Source organism: Pieris brassicae, chromosome 5 (genome assembly GCF_905147105.1).
Source record: "Pieris brassicae chromosome 5, ilPieBrab1.1, whole genome shotgun sequence".
NCBI lineage: Eukaryota > Metazoa > Arthropoda > Insecta > Lepidoptera > Pieridae > Pieris > Pieris brassicae.
The window spans coordinates 4,043,454-4,065,576 of NC_059669.1; the positions used below are offsets into that span (position 1 = coordinate 4,043,454).

Sequence of the window (22,123 nt, forward strand, 5' to 3'; positions counted from 1 at the left end):
AAAAATAAAATAAATCAGTGGCGCTACAACTTTTTCAGGTCTGGGCCTCAGATTCCTGTATCATTTGTCAATGTAATAGTCCGGTAGGTGAACAGACTCCTGTGCCTGACACATGCCGTCTACTATTTGTTTCTAAGGCAAGCCGGTTTTCTCACGATGTTTTGTGTCACCGTTCGAGCGAATTTTAAATGCGGACATAGACAGAAAATCCATTGGTGCACAACCGGGGGAACGAACCTATGACTCTGAGAGCTGAGAGTCGCACGCTGAAGCCACCCGCCCAACAGTGCTTTATGACATATCTATATATTTTAATAAAATCAATGGCACTACAACCTTTTTTAGGTCTGGGCCTCGGATTTCTGTATCTGTTTCATGATCATTTTTTAATCTAATAGGCAAATAGGTGATCAGCCTTCTGTGCCAGACGCACGCCCTCGACTTTTTGGGTCTACGGCAAGCCGGTTTCCTCACGATGTTTTCTTTCACCGTTCGAGCAAGTGTTAAATGTGCACATAGAAAGAAAATCCATTGGTGTACAACCGTGGCTCGAACCTATGGACACCAGGCCAACAATGCTTTATGAAATTCAAATATATATTTCTATATATTTACTGAATTAAAAAACCTGTTACAGTGACTTCATTGAACTTACCTCTCAATTAAAAGCAAAGTTTTCCGCATACAAAACTGTCATGAAGTTATCAATTGTTAAATGCAATAGAAAAACCACAATAAAACACGTACAACTATTCATTTCAGTTGTTTTTATAGTTCTATATTAATTTCTTGGACAGAGCAGTGAAATCGATTAGCACAGCGTTGCTTCCGTAACAGGCACTAAATTTGATTGGTCAATACTATACATAATGACTCTATTCCACGCAATATTGAAATAAATGTCAACGGACAATGCGACTTACTGCTTAGGTAAACAAGAATAAGTTATCCGCTCTGAAATTAGGCACGGATTAAGCTGGATAAGCGATATCAATGAATTTAAATTAATACTCTGACTGAGCGTAGGAAATCGAACGACTGGGAAGAAAATTTCACACAGTCGCATTTGAATACTATACAAGCTTGTCTGTGACTTTAGATTTAAGTAAAAATACATATATTTCAGTACAATAATACGACTTAAGTTCGAAGAATCCCTGAGAAGAAACCACACGTAAAGCAATCTTAGATTAACCAATATGCGGTCCTTGTCAAACAGCATCTTGTAATACATGAGAAAGAAAATCGATTAGATAATTATTATATTAAGATTACTAAGAATTTATTAAGATTATTTAAAGTATAATATTTACTTCTTTAACTTTACAAAGTATCCTGCTTTGAAACACCCCACCTCTTGATATCAGATGAGCTCAATCTTCTCTCAATAGAATTTTCTCTTTTACCTTGTAATAAGCTATATTAATCATGACTATCTTATTGGGTTTTACATTTTTTTTTTATTAAAGTTTAGTATTGTGCAATTCTGGTGTTACATATAACTTTATATCTTTACCCACAGTATGTATTCTTTCTAAATATTTTTTTAAACTAACGTTGTTTTATATGAGTGTTTAAGATAATGAGTAACAAAATAACGTGAAAAGCAAGGAATAGCTTTTCTATTTTATTGAATTAATAATAAATCAATTTAAAATATTTCATAAGATTTATGAATGCCCTTGAAAAACTTCCGAAAACGTAAAGATGACCTCACTATTGTTCTAATATCACGATATTTAAATCGAAATCGTGACATACAATCCTTGACTTTAAACAATACTATTTTACGCCTCTTTTAATTCGAAAGTGTATCAATATGACAACGTTTCATGTTTTAAATGTTATTCTAACTGGAGCGCGTGTAACGAAATGTTACGAAACAATGTGTCATTTTTATATTATATATTTAGAGGTGTTGGCTTAGTGGCTTCAGCGTACCTCTGAGTATGTACATTCGTACATTTTGTGCGCATTTAACATTCGATCGAACGGTGAAGGAAAACATCGTGTTAGATTGACAAATGATCATGAAACAGATACAGAAATCTGAGACCCAGACCTAAAGAGGTTGTAGCGCTTTATTTCTATTGATTTATTATTATAATTTTAAGTGTATTGAATCACCTATATTTTTTTTTCAGGAAGTATTGGTATACGTTTTCTTCCTTGCTAACCTAGTTATAATTTTAAATCGAAGTGAATTTTAAATACATTTAATTAATAAAAAATAATGTTTATAATAACGTGACTTAATCGTTGGAAAGCCTTTACTTAGGAAAGTTGATAATACAGCGTATTGTAGTGTGTTCAGAAAGCGTGGAAGGGCGGTTCCTGATAATTCGCTCGGTGAAGTGTTTAGTGCGTCTGCGCACTTGTTGGAACATTAACTTATAACTAAACATTTTTTTATATATTAAAGGCTGGGTTTAATGTACAAATTTTTGGTTGATTTTATAATCGATTAGTGGCCATTGTAAACACAGCTTAAAGTCGTTAATCAGGCACCCACTCCCGTAGCCGTATTCATAAAAAATAATAAATTACAAAAAGCGCAGCAGATAAAAAGACATTGTCGCATGATAAATGACCAGATTTAAATTTAGGACCAAAACTAAAGGCACCTCATAACGCGAGTCCCGTTTATAATTATAATTAATATTAAAGTCGATAAAAAAATCCGATGCGAGAATTAATAACAAACAAATGGGCTACCTGCCGCGTTTTTTGTGACGATCACAGGTAGAGACGCGACGATGAAAGGACCTCGTACGTCTGTCTTAGCTTTTAAACAATGTCCGTTTTGACACGGTTACGCGTTTTTATATCAGACAGGCTCATTCATAGACGATAAGTAAACAAGGTGGAAAAAAAATTTCGCTACTTGATAACAGATGGCGACAACGGAGATAACGCAACGTTCGCAAGGCTTTACAAATATGAAATATGAGTTGAATGCACTCTCGAAGGTTTCGTGTTTCTTTGAGTGTGACTTATCGAAAAAGAAAACAAAAAAAAAACCCGCGCATTTGTAACGAGAAACCGTCGATTCGGAATCCGGGACAAAAGCGAGGAACTCTCTCAATGTGATACCATAATGACAAAACAGAAATATGATTTCGATTAAATCGTGCGAAGGCGATGGCGTGATTGGCTATTATTGTGTGAGACAGGGACATCGTTGTTAATAATAAAAATATTTTATTTGTATAGTGGGGTAAAACACCCCCGCTGCGGGCTGTTTGGTCGGGACGGCATCCATCATCATTATATTAACCGATTTAACACTTTTGAACAGATTCTTGTATCAGTTGGTGGTATTTATCGTGGGGACAAAAGTGCACATTGTAATAACTTGAACTTATTATTCTTCAAATGATGAATGATGTTTAATTTATTTAATTATGTTCTCCATTTTAGATGAAGTCTGTTATGGTCATGTATAAAATAGAAGGAATGAGGTCAAAATAATTTAGCATAATGAAGTCATAATGGTGACTTTAAGCATTAATAGTGATAATTCGATAGAAAACTTACAAATTGACGTAAAGTGTTAATGGAAAATTACTATCGAGAGTTGCATCTTAATAAATTCTCATCACTATAGTTTATTGGGGTTAAGTAGATACGCAAAGTGCAAGCAAGTCTATACAATAGAGCAATGAATATATATATTATAAATGTGAAACTTGGTTTGTACCATTTCCACTTGACCTCCATCACAGTAATTAATACATTTGATTTAAATGGCAGCTGGTGGAAAAACTGATTCCAATTACAAAGGGCAAAAACTGGATGTTTACCCTACGCTAAAACTACTTGTAATCAACACACATTTCATAACTTGGCTCGTTAAATAATTATATCGCCGTAAAAACTGGACGTCAATTACAAGTATTAATTGACAGCTAGCAAGCTGGTAGCATTGACCTGGTATTTGACGTCTAATGTTTGGGGAAATGCAATTAAATTTAATGATGCATGTCCAGATTGATATGCAAATAGTGGCTCTCCTATTATGGACAAATTTGTTCCCTAATCAATGCGAGCTACTTCCATACAAATTGTATCAATAGATGTTCATAGACTATTGTTTAGAGTAGATCGTTCTGTTTTTAAATTTCCTGTTCTTTATTTAAATCAAGTTAATTCAGAAACACTTATTTTTACAGTTACACAATGAAATATTATTTATAATCTATCCATTAGTTGAAACGTAAACCTGTATTGTTATCGTTTAAAATTCGCTTTAAATGCAAATCGTATTCAAATGAAACTAATCATTTATCAGTAAACGTATCAGTGCCATATCAAATCACGAAGGGCGCCCATTCCGGACCCGCATAACGAATAATTAAGAGCTACTGATTAAATCTCAAGACTCCATTAATTACTCCCTTAAGCTACAACAACCATTTTTGCGATCGACAATATAATACGCATATTAACCGGACCGCTGCCACAGATAGCCGAGCCTTAGGCGATTCTCGCTAATAACCATATAATGCTGATAATGTTGGGCTTGAGCCTCGACGACACTCACTGGGGTCAAAGAGGAATGACCAGTCACCGCTTAATGAAAACCAGAAGACGTTTGTTACTCGAATCACAGTTGTTCTAAACACATTACAATCAATTTAAACCCGCTCGCGTCGTACAGTCTATGAGTAAGTTCGCGCCGCGTGTGGCTGCTCGCACTTTAGTGCGATACTATAACGTACTATACGATAGTCATTCCTGTTACTCGTTTACTGCCTGTCCAATCAAAACAAATTAACTTATGCCTCTCGGAATTTCCTCTTACAGATCGAAAGTTTTTGTACAGACCCAATTAAATACTGTCATTAAGAAGGCGATGGCCTTAATTAGCTCCTCTCATTAGCGTCTCGGGAGGTTTTAATTAGTCGTACGCGTATCGCACGTCACGTGTTGTACGCGTCCGACTGTAGCAATCAAATTAGGAGGCAAACAATGCGACCGAGTGGACCGTGCCACCCCACGACAAAACGGTTTCACGCAATCTTCGATCACCGGATTAAGGGACAGTCTCGACTTGTACGTTTTATCTTCGATTGTCCGCACTTAACGCGCACTTAACGCCGAGTACCCCTCGAGAGGAAATTGAAAACGATCGCTTTCCCTATATCTTATCTGTAGTGTTACACTAATTAATCGATGTGGCGGGAACATCGTTATTGTAAATAATGCTCGCATTGTACCGGCGCAGGTGATATATTGGTCTGAATAGACAAAAGTGTCGCGGGCGGAGCGAGCCGGGACAATGCGATGGAATGTCGTCGCGGCCTGCTCGTGCGCACGTGAATGCAGATTATTAATAACTCGCTCGTACTTCGACACGATATTCCGACACACTACCAACCCACATAGCCTGAAGCGAACACCACCCGTCTCGTGTAACTCTGAGCCATTTGATTACAATAACATCGGCTATACTCTACCGTAATTATGAAATATTGACGAAAATTGACAATTTTTCGACATAATCCCGTCCCCCCCTAGTTTGATTATCCTCCGATCCGTGAATACAATACAGAACAAAAGCAGTGTGGATTGTAACGAATTCCCCAAATTATGTGGGTTCATATTTTCGCGTAACAATAAGACAAAATAGTGATAATGTCATATGTACGTTAGCCGCATTTGGAACTAATTGGTACCTCTATTGAATGAAACATCTGTTGACGATACGAAAATTCGAAAGGCATTTTATAAAAGCTATCTAATAAATGCAGCACTGTTTGGTGTCAACGAAAAAAGCTATACATTAAAGTAAATGAAAAGGGCAATAGCGAAGCGTATCAAAAGGAAAACGCAGTATGAAATTAGCTTTCAAGTTTTGTTGTTGATGGAATTAAATGGGAACAGTTTTTGTCAGTGTTATCAGATATCTAAGTTTGGCAGTCCTACGATGTCACGTACTTTATAACGAAATATCTTGAATTTAAGGTTCTGAAAATAATTTATTTAATATGAACGTGACATATTGGGATTTGAAACATATTACTTATATCGTAAAATATATAAAAACAAGTGTTTTTATACTAGTTTTTGTGGAGTAAAAATTTAATATACCTGATAATTAGGTGTACCGTTATCAGTTTACATATTTAATTTCGTCTTATTAAACGCATGGTGATCGTGACGACTAGGTTCTTTATTTGGTGACAATTTCTAAAGTCTTAACAATGCGAGGGCGTAACTGTGGTGTCAGATACTAAATAATCAATAAATTGGACATTGAGTCGCAGTAATATTTCCTGATTCCATACACTAATATTAGTTGGTTCAATGCTACCAGCAAAGGTCTGCCACATGGACCAAACTTTTTAAAATTTCTATTTATCAATTTTTAATTATTTTTATTACTATGTAGGTTAAGAGTAATGTTGGCCTTCTGGAGAAACAATCAAAGTACTTATTTATTGTACTCTCAGACAAAACACGCAGCTTTTATAAACTACTTGTTATTTAACTGAGAGAAACCAGTGTTGGCATAATAACTTCAGCGTGGGTTTCTTATCCCTGAGGTTGTAGGTTCGATCCCCGGCTGTGCACTAATGGACTTTTTTTATTAACATTCATTCGAACGGTGAAGGAAGCCGGCTTGCCTTAGACACAACAAGTCGACGGCGTGTGTACTACTTCACAACTACAACTACTTTCCTATTATATTGACAAGTGAATCAGATACAAAAATCTTTTGGAAATAAATAAAATCTGTTTAGTAGTTACGGATTCCTTTATATTTAAAATGACATGGAAAATAACCAGAAACTGTTATTTATATGACATAGTTTAATGATATTTGTATTTCAAATTTTTGTAGCACTGATAATACAGTAGGCACTTCAGTTACGAATTGTTTAGAGTATCGAAATTTGTTTTATTAACACGTTCTAACGCTAATTGTCATGTCGCAAGAAAGTCTCGTGTCATACTTATTAAGAAATACGACTTTTTCTCATTTAATTATCGTATGACGCCAAATAGGAAATCGTTGCTAGGCGTTGTTTGCGAAACCACTTATATTCTATAAGATGTCTAGAAAGTCGTTAATTTATTCATAAAATGTTTCCAAACTGAAAAGCGTAAGTTTAAGTGGCCCATGGATGCCCAATTTAATGGGTGCATTGCCGGCCTTTGAGTTTGGAGTATGCTCTCTAACAATTGGAGGTCGTATCTCCCAGGTAAAAGCAGGAGTCGATACTACAGTTCCCAAAAGAAAGCGTCTTCTGAAGCAGACCGAAGATACTCCGTATATATATATAATATACTATAATATAAGGTGTGGTAAGTGTGTGGACCTACAGCACAACCCTACAATAGATAAACACACGAGTAGAAGCATAATTTGCTTTACAGAGTAATAAATATAATAATTTAATTCACGTTCAAATACGTAACCCATGAGACATCACTGTTGGAAATTGACTGCGTGATTATCTTATTATCGCTAAAGCGTCCAATAGAACCTGAAATCTGGCCAATTCTGAATTAACATCATAATTCCACCTTATTTATAAAGATAAGATTCACACGATACAAGATTGCGCACCAATTCTTAAAACGCCGGTAACGCACCCGCAAGCCCATTCGCAATGTCTATAAACGGCAATATCACCTAACATCACACAAGTCTCGCGCCTGTTTGCTACAAAAAGAGCATTTTAATTCCAGCGAAAAATAAAAGGCCGGCAACGCACTCGCGAGCCCTCTGACATTGAGAGTGTCCCTTCTAAGCCCCTGTCCATTTGGCCCCTCTTCTATAAAAAAAAACTGTTAGAAACGGAAGGCTTTTACCGAGTGCCCGTCAAATAGAAAACCACTAATTAAAGTACTTAACTCTGTCAAGACTTACATGGAAATACGTACTTGTCATAAGAAGCTTAATTAATCTCGCTGACGTAATCGACAAATCGTTTTCTTGCCATTCACTAAGCACTCTTCAAGTTTGTACAATTGATTCACTTCGACGCAATAAACACCTTTAAGCTCACCTGTTTGGACTAACAATTTAAATAGTTAAGGCTAAATCAATGTAAACGTCATTCAATCTCAATATATTAAGGCCAAAATTGTAATTGAAGCAAATTGCCTTAATAAAATTATGAAGGTGACGCCATTAAAATCCTTCCGAGACAATGTGCCCCTAATGAACGGCTGAAAGAAATTATTTACGCCACGCAGTGACAATTCTTACGTACACACAAAAGACCAGAGCCTATGTAACGACGTAAAGTGAATATATCAGCAATTACAGAACGCACTGGAGCCTTAGTGCGTGTCGTCGAACTAATTCTAACGCGTAATGAACAAGCACATTCCACGAGCACCATATATTATCGACATTAAACAAAATATGTTTGGATACAATATCACCAATATATCCGGTTTGGAAAGATTCTATTGTAATAAAGAATGCGACATTTCGAACACATTAAAGTTCTACGGATCGTAATAATTAAAGACGACACTTTTTAACATTAAAACACCCACGCTCTATGTTGTGGCATTAAACTTGTATAATTTGTGTTAATGCTATAATATATGAGGCTTTAGGGATCCCTCGCGCGATCGGCCGTTCGGTCTTTAATAAAATTATCAAAATCTAAACAGGTTTTTATGATCGTGTGGTATGGGTCAGTTATGAATGGAAATGAATTTTTGGTTATTCCTAAGTGTTTAAAGGTCGTAAATTTATCACTGCGTGATGTTTCCGTCGGACGAATTTAAATGTTTGAATGGATTGAGTATTTTAATCGCTACCGGATTTTATATAATCTACATAATAAATTGCTTTTTATTTATAATTTCATTTCAGTCTATTAATAATAATAAATTTGACGTTTGATTGTAAGTTCTTTTAATTGCGTGAGGCATAACAAATTACTTCGAAAGTGTAATTTATACAGTATAAAATGTATATTCGAGACTAAAAACTTCTTTATTTATATTAAATCGAAATTATGTCGTCGCCTTAAATGTCAATTATTATTTTATCATAGACCATTAATTTTTTTGTGATCGTAAATATTGCTAAATGCAAAGAAATGTCACTAATAGAGCTATTGTTGTAGCCTTATTTAGATATTCGAACTTTAAAAATATTTTTAAATTTGGAACAGTGGAATTCAAATTCGAAATATGAATTTGGAAGAAATACGAGCTTGCGTCATCGTAAGGTATCTACTATAATCGAAGCCGTAATTATTCTGAGCACACGTGGATATGGTTTATGTGCGAACATGGCTTGCCTAACAAACACACACCCTTCTCTATATTAGGTTAACGACATTACCCTCTCTTTTGTTTCTTGGACGAATTCTTATCATTGATATCTTTAAATGCATCTTTACTTAATGTAACTAACTTTTTGTGTCAATTGCATTTGTATTCCTTTATTAAATAAGTAACGTAAGTAACGTAACTTACTTTACTCCATAGTGAATATTTTCCGTATATATTTGCTAACTCCGCGATTATTTAAATAGGTTTAACAATAAGGTTTTATTTACTCTCATAAGCTACCGTGAAATTGCAGAGTTAATTTATTTGCATTTATTTCATTTGAGTTTAATAAATGTTTTGACACGGTGCCTCCTCGTTTTGATAATGAGATGTTTGGGCGTAAAACCGGTAGCCAGAGCCACCAACGACGGCTGATAATCTTCTACACATACATTCTGATAGCAATAAGAAAATAAATTGATACCATTTAATTTACAAGGTAGAATCTGAAGTTTACACGTTCAACATAAAATAGACGTTGTTTAAAGCAATCAATATTTAAACTTCGAGGTACTGTTAGTGACAGACTATATATATAATTTTAAAAGTTTCTAAAGATTCAAGCTTAAAAAGGCATATGTTTGTCAATATACAAATATTCAGATAAGGCTTTTATTACATTCATTCTCTGTGAGACTAATGTCTACGCAATAACCGTGGTAGATAAAATTATTACAGTTTTTGTTAATCTTAGTCTATGCTTTAGTAAGTAACACTTAATAGTCACTAGTGCTACTTAATGTGCCTAACGTCACATCGTTCGGTCTAAAGCCGATGAAGTAACCTTGATAGGCTATCAATGAAATAGTGACTGAATATGAATGAAGTGTGTTACAAGGAAATTAATCAGGATGTCGTGATGCATTATATATGTTGTGTCTATGGAAGTTCTATTGCGATATTAAAATTTGAACCAGTTTAATATTTAAAAAAAAATCAGTGGCATTACAACCTTTTGAGGTCTGGGCCTCAGATTTCTGCATTATGATCATTTATCAATCTAATAGGCAAGTAGGTGACCAGTTTCCTGTGTGTGACACTCACCGGCGACTGTTTGGGTCTAAGGTAAGCCGGTTTCCTTACAATGTGTTCCTTAACCGTTCAAGCGAATATTAAATGCGCATATAGAAATAAAGTCCATTGGTTCACAGCCGGGGTTCGAACCTACAACCTAAGGGATGAGAGTCGCTCGCTAAAGCTACTAGACAAACACTGCATTTTCTCAGTTAAATAACGAAAAGTATATAAAAGCTGTGTGTTTGCCTCAGAGTAAAATAAATAAGTACTTTGATTTTTCGTCACATTTCGTTAGCAATGAGACAAGGGATAAAATATATGTATTTAATAACATGTAAATTATACTATTAATAATTAGATTTTGGGACCAAGTTTTAAGTCAAAGATTAATAAAGTATAAAACTGGAAAACAATAAGATAATAAACAGGTTCCAATAATTCATGATTAATATGCATATGGATTGCTAATTCTATAATTAAACTGGCTTATAAGGGATTGGTCTGGTTTAGGAAATTCATTACGAGTTATATATGTGTTAATATTAAGACGCATTCTAAATAAAAAAGCAAGGTAAAATATAGAAGCACATCTTTTGTAACATATTTACATATATTGTATAGAAACAGCTACATAACAATCCTCAATAAAAGTAAATACGACGCATGCGCATGTGTAAAACCGGTAGTGCAGTCAATTCGATACCGTTAACGTTTAATTCCTTCTAAATTATGGCGATGGAAATTATTAGGAATTAGCGATAATCCATTACGAATAGAAAACATATTGAATAACGTCCGCCCGTAATCGTAATTAATTTCGACGAGATAGATTTTAGTGTTTGAGTGAAATTATTTTCAATTAAATACTTTTATATAGACTTAACTAATACAGCCTTCACTGAAAGGGGTTTTTCTTTTCATTTCTTGACTAGTCACTTGGTATAATGGAAAAACTATTAGGATTTTTGGAAATTTAAAAAAATCGTGTTATACCTAATAGTGTGTAAAGCCAAAGTAAATAGAATTCAAGTGTTCTATTTACTATATATTTGTCTAACTATCAGACCCCGTGAACTTCGTTTCGCCTTAATATGTTTTTTTAGTTTGACCTTTTACATACCAACATGGAACATTTTTCTGTTCGCATTTCCGGAATAAAAACAAACATAAATTAATTTTTTTTTCAAATTTTTGAATCTTTCCAAAATTCAAGAATTAACTAGAAAATTAATAACCCGAAATGGTCCAGCCGTCTACCAGTTTTGCGCTTAGCAAGATATTTTTCGTTTTTTTTTTAAATTTATATAACAAATTTATAGTATTACGTTTGTCTTATCACTTCATCACCGGCTGAACAGATCACTCCTGTTAATGTCAAACAAGTTTTACCACCCTTATCACAAAAGAATGTACAAATTTTGATTTTAATAAGCTTCGTATAACAATAGGCAACACATATTCTTGATTGTCATTATGTTAATTATTGCCTGTTAATATTTTGAATATGTATAGAACCGCGCCTAAAGCAATTTAAATAATCTCCTTACACAAATGTCCGTGACAACATTCAAATATCAAAAATCAAGTCACGTCTTTGCTATCTTTACAATGGCTATATCTTCCGAATTAATCAACGGTTTATTTACACGCTTAATTAATAAACATCTCATTATGGGGCCTTGAACTTTCCTAAACCGGACAATAGATGGCGTTATTATACAAGTACGAATTGTAATTAATCTTTCCCAATGATTGATTAAAAGACATTATCTCTATTTGAATATTAAATTTATACAAATGATTATAGTTCCATAGCAGGAAACATTTATGACGGAGCGCTGCAGCTGAGTTTCATCATCACACATTGAGGCAGAATACGAAAGTCCACCCGTATCACCTCAACGTCCTCCGTTCCACAATTGAGCGCTTCTTCAGGCAATTTTAGTCACGCACCACAACAATGTGGAACCAGCTGCCCACTAAAGTATTTCCCAACCAATTCGACTTGAGGTTCTTCAAGAAAAGAGGCTACCAATTCTTAAAAGGCCAGCAACGCACCGGCGAGCCATCTGCCATTGAGATTTTCCGTTGGCAGTATCACTTAACATCAGCCGAGCCTACCGTCTTTTTGCCCCTAGTTCTATAAAAATAGCATTTCAATTCTTAAAAGACCGGCAACACAATCGCCAGCCCTCTGGCTTGAGTGTACATGGGCCATGGTACTTAACATCAGGTGATCCGTTTGCCCTGTTTTATATAAAAAATTAAAACAATAATACGCATATCATATTAATGACGAATATAAAAAATAAATAAAATTAATGTCACCGATAAAACCGCGACATTCTATTGTTTTTATGGTCGTGCGGTAATTAAAATGTGATGTGGAAAACGTTCCATCAATGATGAATTTTAATTATCACACAAACGTGGGAATATGTAACGATTGAAACAGGTTGGTAGCAAATCTTTAATGTGACTAATGACTAGTAATTGTCTCAACTTCCCTCGCCATTCGCATCCGAAAAGTTTTATAAAAATATGTGCAACCTAATGAGTGAACGCAAACGGTAGGCAAAAATTGAACACTCATTATTTGTTAACACGACAAGGCAAACGAGAATATTTATCGACATGTAGAGGGCAACCCTTTACCACGAGCATCGTCAAACACTGCTAGTGATGCGTAACGCAAACTGCGTTGTCGATGTTTGCACTGCGACTACAAACACGACACTCGATATTTGAACAAGCCAGGCTAATGGTGCGAGGTGTCCGACATCTTGTTTGCCCGAGTCAGATTCACACCAACGCTACTGTAATTAAAAATACGATTTTAAGGCTTTTATAATGGTTTCTAGTCTGTGCTAATTATGTATTCGATCGGTGCGTTTTGTGTTGACATTTTACTTGTGACACTTAAATTATTGAATTGTCTATGCTCCAAGTTTGATTTTGTTGTCAGCCAATGTCAGCAATAGGGACACTGCCATAGGGACTAAACTACTTAAATTTTGTTTTAGTTTTTTATTCATCAATTTTTAATTATTATTACTATGTAGTTAAAGCATATTGTAAATACATATATATGTGTTGAAAATATATATTACATTGAATAATTACTAACTACTTGAAAACATAAATGCGTTTATAATAATTGAAGTACCAGGGTCGAAGAAAGGGTAAGCTGGTACATAAAACGTAAAAGAGTAAAAAGGAATGCCATAACTTTTTGAATTCCGTTCGGTGTTCTCGTATGAACGCTCACAGCGGGAGGCACCATCGTTCTCACCTCGCGACTCGTGGTAGCCGCTCTTTAATAAGCTTCGATAAAATATGAATATGTTCATATAAATATTTCTGATACTTATTCCTTTTACTAACTTTAGAGTAAATACAATTTGAATGAATCTTGTTAAGCGGCTGGATTTTTAATAACGAGCATGTAGGTAAGGTAGTTAGTTATAAAGGCCCATTAGTAATGCAATGTTTTCGAACTTCGACATTTTTAATTATAGCACATTTTCCTCGTTCATATTTTTTTTACAAAAGCGATATTTTTAAAAATGTTCTTTTACACAAAATGTCTTGATGACAAATTTACCCGACTGTAAATAAAACAATGTAACGAGCCGTGTGAATGTGACATAAAATTGTCTTTTTTCAACACCAATTATATAAATTCATGAATGTGACGGAAATGGGCGTATTAATACACTTAAATCGTTGGCTATTATGGATAAACTTATCTCTCAATTTGACATTTTTAATAAAACAAAGGCCTCAAAATATAGAATTATGTACAGTCACACTGTCACAAACACGCACACACGCAAAGACATACGTACAGCACACACCAATATATAAAAGTATATTAATAAGGTAGGTCGTTCATAGTATACATGGAGTATACATGTAAGGAAAGTGCAAGAAATACGTAATTTTTCTAGCTACTTAATACCACGAAACTGATGACTAAGGCTAAGTTATCATAAATTCCGAGTCAAACGCACTGAATATTTAATTACCCAAATATATGAACGCAGCTTTATTAGATCTCAGTTCTGACTTCTAATGTCTAGTAGGTTGAAATAATAATAAAAATAGCTGTTTATTTTCAATCTTTACAAATGTATCGTTTAAATTTACTATATATTTATATTATTGAGCAGTGTTGGCCTAATGGCTTCAGCCTGCGACTCTCATCCCTGAGGTCGTAGGTTCGATCCCTGGCTGTGCACCAATGGATTTTCTTTCTATGTGCGAATTTAACATTCGCTCATTGTAGGAAAACATTGTGAGAAAACCGGCTTGCCTTAGACACAAAAGTCGACGGCGTGTGTAAGGCACAGAAGACTGACCACCTACATGCCTATTCGATTAAAAAAATGATCATGAAACAGATACAAAAATATGAGGCCCATACCTAAAAAGGTTGTAGCGCCATTGATTGATTTATTTTTCCACACCACAGATCGAAATTCCTTAACTGGTACCTCTTCCAGATTTATCCAAATATCCATTTCACCATTTTCTTCCTGCTAACCGTAGGTTAGCTTGTCGATAGGTTGAAATAACAAAGTAATAAAACTGGCCGTGAATAGTTAATCGTTCAAAGTCGTGTCCACGTTTTTATGAGCGTAATCAAAACGTGATTGTCGCGCATTCCCAAAAAACTTACTTAATTGTGTTGGGGAGTGTTGATGATATACAGTAATTACGTCGCACCTTGGAGACCCGAAATGTTATTAAAATACGCTTAACCGACACGCTCTGCTGATATTCGTTTAGTTTTGGTGTCTTTCATCTTGATGTTTTGTCGAAAACTTACAAATTTTATAATCATTATTTATAAAAATATTTTTCAACCGTTACGATAGCGATGTAAATTGTATGTCAAATTATAATCTTTATTTATTTGTTTGTAAACTTATTGACGTCAATATTAAAAAGATTTGAGAAGAAACTCTGTTTAGAAACTCTCCGGGAGTCTTTTTATTCGCCTTTTTTACGTTTCTGGATCACAAGAAAGGCACACTTGTTATTTTAAATTAAACGTAAGATATTTGTGTACCAAATCCTTTGTATGGTTTTATAAAAGCAGAATTTAATTTATATTTATTTATTTGGACCTTGACTCTCGTCAATACTGTATATGTTCCAAAAATATATTTCAATTATTTACTTCCAGCCGAAAACAATATTAAATGATGCTGACCAAAACCCTGTAAAAGCAATTAGCATTTAGTATTCATTAATTTTTATTACGTTTTAAAATTTAAGCGTTCCAAATTTAAAATCTGCATCCACACCTGTTGGTGGCAAGGAGCGTTTAGGGCGGTATTTCTTGAAATAATTATTGTGAAATAAGGCTTCAGCGCCCGGGGGTGCTATTGTTTTAAGATAATTTTTATTGCTTCAAGCCCTGAACAATGGGAGTGATGGGAGGGTAATTTGGAATGTCGAATGCACTCTGCCCGTGGCGATTCGCGAACGGGACATGTGGATAATTTTATGCGTAGTATCTAAAAATAGATTTTTATTTAGAAACTTTTACATTGGGTTTCAAAGTCTGCTTATAGACTAGTAGAACAACAATATCTTATTGATTATATTGGGCATAAATAAAATTCATAATAAATCTAAATATTAAAAAAAAAAACAGTTTAGGTTTTGGCCATCGATTTCCGTGTCTGTTTCATAATAATAATGATCAGCCTCCTGTGCCTGACACACGCCGTCACTTTTAGAAGCTAAGTTGATGTTTTCCTGTACCGTTCGAGCTACTTAAATGCGCATATAGAAAGTCCGTTTGCTTCACGGTATCGAACCTACGACCTCAGGAATGAGAGTCGCTCGCTGTTACATTACTCATCTATAAATATTAGGTATATATCTATATATATATAGATATAAGGGTAATTAAATTATTATCTAGAAACAAAGCGCCGCCTACTAATCCACTATAATATATTTTATATAATTATTGGTTTAACTTATATAATTGGCTGCCATATTAATTATCGAAATTCGACACGTTTATTATGAGATCAAATTAATATCTACTTGTGTGTAAATAGGATTGTAAAAAAATATAACGGTCGTAATATTTATTGCCTACATACGATACATTTTAATTATTATGATATCAAATAGGAAATTGAATATTTTTTAAATACGTTTAAACCCTAAAACCTCGAATACTTCACGAGCTGAACAAGGCAATATTGACCATTACATGCCGTAAAATAAAATAACTTGTATAATAAAATACGCTTGTATGTTGATTAAATATTTCATACACATTTACATGTTGAAAGTACGGACGCGAAGGTTTCCTCAGTGCATAAATGGGACGAATATTATGTAAACCCATAAAATACTACATATATTTTGGTACTTAATGGATCATTAATAAATTGCCATACAAAAGTCAAGCACATCTGCACCAAACAAAACTTAATTAAACTGACACGTTGCATGCATAATACAATCGTTCACGCGCAATCCTCGACTCGAATAAAGCAACCGAATCGATTATTCATCGAGTAGGCACACAGACCTTTAAGTGTTAATTAAACGAAGACACATGGAATTCATGATTTCAAAAAAAAAACACTCCTAGAATATCGATTTAGTTTCACGGGTTAGCAATGACCGTTTATCGACATTAATAGCAAATATTGATAACGTTTTGGGAGGTCAGTTATCGTAATTATTACTAGATAATGTAGAGTACCTTGACAATGTGGCCAGTTCGATATCACCTCGCCTTTTAACACAAACGTTAATTTAGTTTGAATCATAATTTACTGCCTACATTAGTTGTTTAAGAATTTAATTGCCTTTGACATTGGACACCTAATTGTTTTAATTTATGGTCGAGATTTGCATATTTTAACGAGAAATCTAAAATAGAATCGGATTGTAATATTAATAAATACATAGAGTTATGGGAATTTTAATCGATTGTACTTTTTTAATCGATAATATAACCGATGCCTAATTAGTACATAGCGCTCATGATAAGGGAATTAGTAGTGTTTAATATTTCTTTAAAATGCCGATAATTATCTACGTGATAACCGGGCAATATACAAAGGATTAACGCTTATCATTAAAAACCACTTAAATTAAGTGTTTGCAATTTTGGTGGCTATTTCTATGATATTTCAAAGTGGCGGGAGGAATGTCTTTTGAATTTGGAATGAGTGAGATATTCTTTTTTTACGACTGGCCTGATATTTCTACTATATTTTTTTAAAGTTACTGGCAACATTCATGTTTGTGTTTCGTTCTTTGAATGATATATGTAAAATGTCAACGCAGAATAATGGCCGGTTGCCGCGGGCGTGATCATGTTAAGATGAATTGCATTTAACACCATACATGAAATATTAAAACTTTCACTCAACCTATCAACATAAAATTGCAGAATAATTTCCTGTTTATATAAATTGATTATGATGACATATTAACGCATTTGTTCTGTGGATATCAGATTTATCGTCATAGATTTTTAAAAGTATTTAAAAATGTTGATAAATAAACCTTTTCGTAAATTACTTTTACGTTGGACAAATGTTTTTAATTTTTAAATATTGGTAACATACTTTAATAATAAAAGAAAATATATTTAGAAAGGGTTCGTAAATAAGAAGGTATACTAAAAACCCTAACAACCCTAAAATCCATACATTTCAGTCAATATTTTCCAAGTAAAAGTCCATATTGCAGTGCGCGTGCGGTTCGACGTCTGGCCTTGGAACAACCAGTTGGTCTCGTCCGAAACACCTCGCGGCAATTATTCAATAAAACAAAAGCTTACGTCACAAAGGTTACTTTAATCTAAATATTAGGATACATCTTCTGCCATGTATACCTACTTTATTCTATAGCGAGGAAAAAAATCAGTTTCTTATGGTACAAGTTCCACTCCGTTAAACTTGTTTAAAAGATCTTTTTTTACCCTATTGTTACTGCCTACAATTTAATATATTAAATGCGTTTTTGACATGCAGCACTATATGTATCCAATGTTAATATATTAACCATTATAAGTGGTTATTACCAATGCATGACTCAGTAACAAAAACCTTCAGAGGCTCTATTCTTCACGCACGTGTCAAGTACATACAAAAGGAACCATCCCGGAGAGAAACACGAAATTTGATAGGCCATTTAACAACACTAGGCGCAAAACGAAATTCTAATGCAAATCGTGCTAACGCCATGAATGTAATAGTTTGTCGTGGCCTGCGCACGCGTCGAACACCGGAAACAAATTATCATATCCATATAAGCGGACGAAAAAGTTATTGATGTCAACGTAAATAAATTGCGCTAAACGAGAAAACGGAACATTTGTCAATAGACAATTTTTGTGTGAATTTAAAATTGGAACTGGATGTCTTTGTCAACGGTTTTTCAGAGGAAGTGAACGAGTTTGGAAAATTAACGGTCGTTGAATGGGTCATCGGTGAATGAGGGACATAACGGTTTCGGTCACTCACGTTTAGGTATCGTGAATTCAAATTTGGAATTTACATTCTCAACACAATCTCGTTACATTTTAAACGTTATGTTAAAGTATTCGTCATAATTTGCAGATAAAATGCTAATCCTAAGGAATATGTTGAGTTTGTTGGTACTGTTAAATTAGTTTGAATTTTGGTACTAAAGAATTTTGTCGTTACGCAGACGATACAAAAAAGGAAATATGTTCCTGAACTATAGAAGAGGCAACTCTTATTACAATTCATATAAAAAGTAACCCCTAGGCTCTAAAGATAAAGGCTACATGAGAAGCGCAAATAAAAAATAAACGCCATCTTTCAAGACAAGGTTAAAAAACAAATACATCTATATTATACAATTTAAGAAAATTTGTATTTGGCACGCACCGAAACATTTTCCTGGTAATCGAACCCGGGACCTAAGTTACATCGGCGGAGGTTATTTTAATTAATATATTCGTTTATTGTATGTAATACTAACGACTTTTATAAATATAATAACATATAGTTAAGTATGAATCGAATTTTCATCATATTAACTCCGTCCCCAAAATGTATTATTTGCGAATTCGTTATGTAAAACCAATATGTTTATTTGTATTATATGTGATTTGTTAGGGTAATTCAATGTATCTAGGCAGAACGGCGGCCCTAGGTCACTGACATGTTTACCTCTAGGCATAGACAGGTCTAGGTTTAGGCATAGACGATTCATATACTTACTCTGTGGAATAAACCAATAGTGTCTGTGATGTTTTATCGAATTTTTCCGCTATATTTCAAAGCTATATTTTTTAAAATATACCAATATAGAAAAGGTTAAATCGGGTGAAACCATAGAGAAATACTAGTATCAATAAAAAACAAAAGCTATAATATAATGATAAATAAATAACACGTTAATATTAATTATGTATCGACAAGTTCTAAGCGTGAAGGTCATTAGAACAAATTAATTCTAAACTAAAACGCGGGTTGGAAAAACCGAACCGTTACATCCTAATTAAAAATAAATATTTAATTATCTTGAGTCTTAGAGATCCTCACGTACTGGCAGAAAACTCTTCACAGAAATAAAGCGCGAACCAATAAAATCACCTGACAGATTACGCAAAGAATTGTCTATGTCACTCTTCGTTCACAACAGTTAATTTAGATTTAAAAAAAGAACATACGTATTCTATTTTAATTGGAATTTATCATATTTGTTTGTATGTTATGGTTTCTTTATAATTGCTATTATTGGGTCTGCTAAATTATATTATCCATACGTGGTCCAAATTCAGACTAATCTATTAAGACATAAATTTTCTCGGAATTTTGATGAGTTTTCTAAAGGCTTTCATTGCTTTTACAACAATTTTCAATTACATAATATATTTAATCGTGACATTTAAATACATTTTAAGTAAATTTATTTAATTATAAGTAAATTTTTTGATATAATATGTTTCAACTTATTAAATGTAAATAAAAATAACCAGTATTTTTATGTTAAACTGAGTGTTACTTAGCCGGTTTTTTTGCATCAACAAATAATATTTGTTTGAATCAATAATTGTATGTTGATGAATCAAACAATTAATTATTAAACATGTTTAAAATTAAATTTTAACATGAAGCTAAAATTTAAATTAACCTTTAAATTTAAATTACGTGAAATTTAAATAAATTTAAGCAGATAAACGTTCGCTAGATGTTAAAAAAGCCGTCGAAGCGGTGGTAAACTTATATTGAAAAATTATTATTTAGAAACAGCTACCAAATGTTCTACAAAAATATATAATTATAAAGTTATAGGAAAATTAAAGTACATTGTCAAATTCTCCCAATATCCTTATCAACATGAGAAAACAAATAGTTTCATCTTATCTTGACATCTCAAGCCGTCTCGATAGCCCTTATCTTTGAGTGGTCGACACTTTCCCTACCGCACGCTAGATGGCGCTACACACTATGAAAAGACACGGGAATCTACAAAAACATTAGCTAATAAGATGCCATTTGCCGAATAACAAATATTAAGTAAAGAAATTCAGTTTAAAAAAAGTGGGGTTTTTAATTATATTGTTTATCGTCACCTAATAGTTCATACTTGTAATATTTGCTTTCCAAGAGACCAGCAAGAAATAGAAAATAAAGAATTTTCTAGAATCAATCGTTGCTATACCACCGATTAATTTCACATAACAATAACTTATTATCCCGTTTATCACAGAGATAACACTTAACCATTGGGCTACAGATTAATTTAAAAAATAATACTGGTAACAATGCACACTTATAAGTCAAAACAAAATTTTAGTTTTACTGCCCGTTCTTAAGTCAAATAATATGAAATCCGCCACAATTTTAATCATAAACCAAAATATTTGAAAGAAACCTCATTATATAAAGTATTTAATACTAAAAATAAATGAAATATCATAATATTCTTTGTTATCAGCATATTACGATACAATTATAAAGGAAAAACTTTGGAATGTGCCAATACTGGATCAGTCACAAGACATCTGCTTTATACCGTGCAACACTATTAATATTCTTTGTATAGGTGTACTGGCAATTTCAATTAAGTCTACAATGTATACTTTATTTGCCTTGTTAAGGTTCTTCCGGAAGAATTTAACGAGCAACTTATTCAAGGGCTGAGCAGGTGAAAAGGTCCTATTTGTAAAGAAAATGGCTTATAAGAGGACTTTTAGGAAAAGTTAAAAGAAATAACTGTATATCTTTTTAATGGGATTTTGTGAGACTGGATGAGGAGTGAAATATGTCTGTAAGTCTTTTTATATGTCAAAATTTATTAATTAATTCACCATGAATATGTTGAGCATAGAATAACGTTTTTAAAAAAGGATTTTTGAAAATATTGGAAGTATCGAAGAATTATAAGTCATATTTACAAAATATTACTACGTGATATAAAGATACCTTTAAGTATTGGAATTAAATGCAACAGATAAAGCAATACGAATATTTAATTTCTCTTCAACGTAGCCAAGGTATTAAAAACTGAACGTTGTTTGCGATCGATTTAATCTATCATTTGATTAATGACTCTATCCGGGACTACAGATATCTGGATGATTGAAATTATCCAAGATGGCCGCCCCGCCGAGATGGAATGTCTATTGTTTGTGTTTAATTAGTTATGCCAATAAGACATGGTGATCTTTATTATCTATACATCTATGGTGTCTGTGGAATTTTCACAGATCTTAGACATTATAAATATTTATTCTATATTTCGAATTCTTAAATAGAAATGTATTCTAATT

At 33.5% G+C, this 22,123-nt stretch overlaps 1 protein-coding gene across 1 annotated transcript in view; it reads right to left on the reverse strand.

The window, feature by feature from the left end:
• LOC123710388 (zinc finger homeobox protein 3) overlaps positions 1-22,123 on the reverse strand; it is a 104,488-nt gene that overhangs the window by 81,209 nt on the left and 1,156 nt on the right. The gene's annotated exons all lie outside the window — the stretch shown is intronic.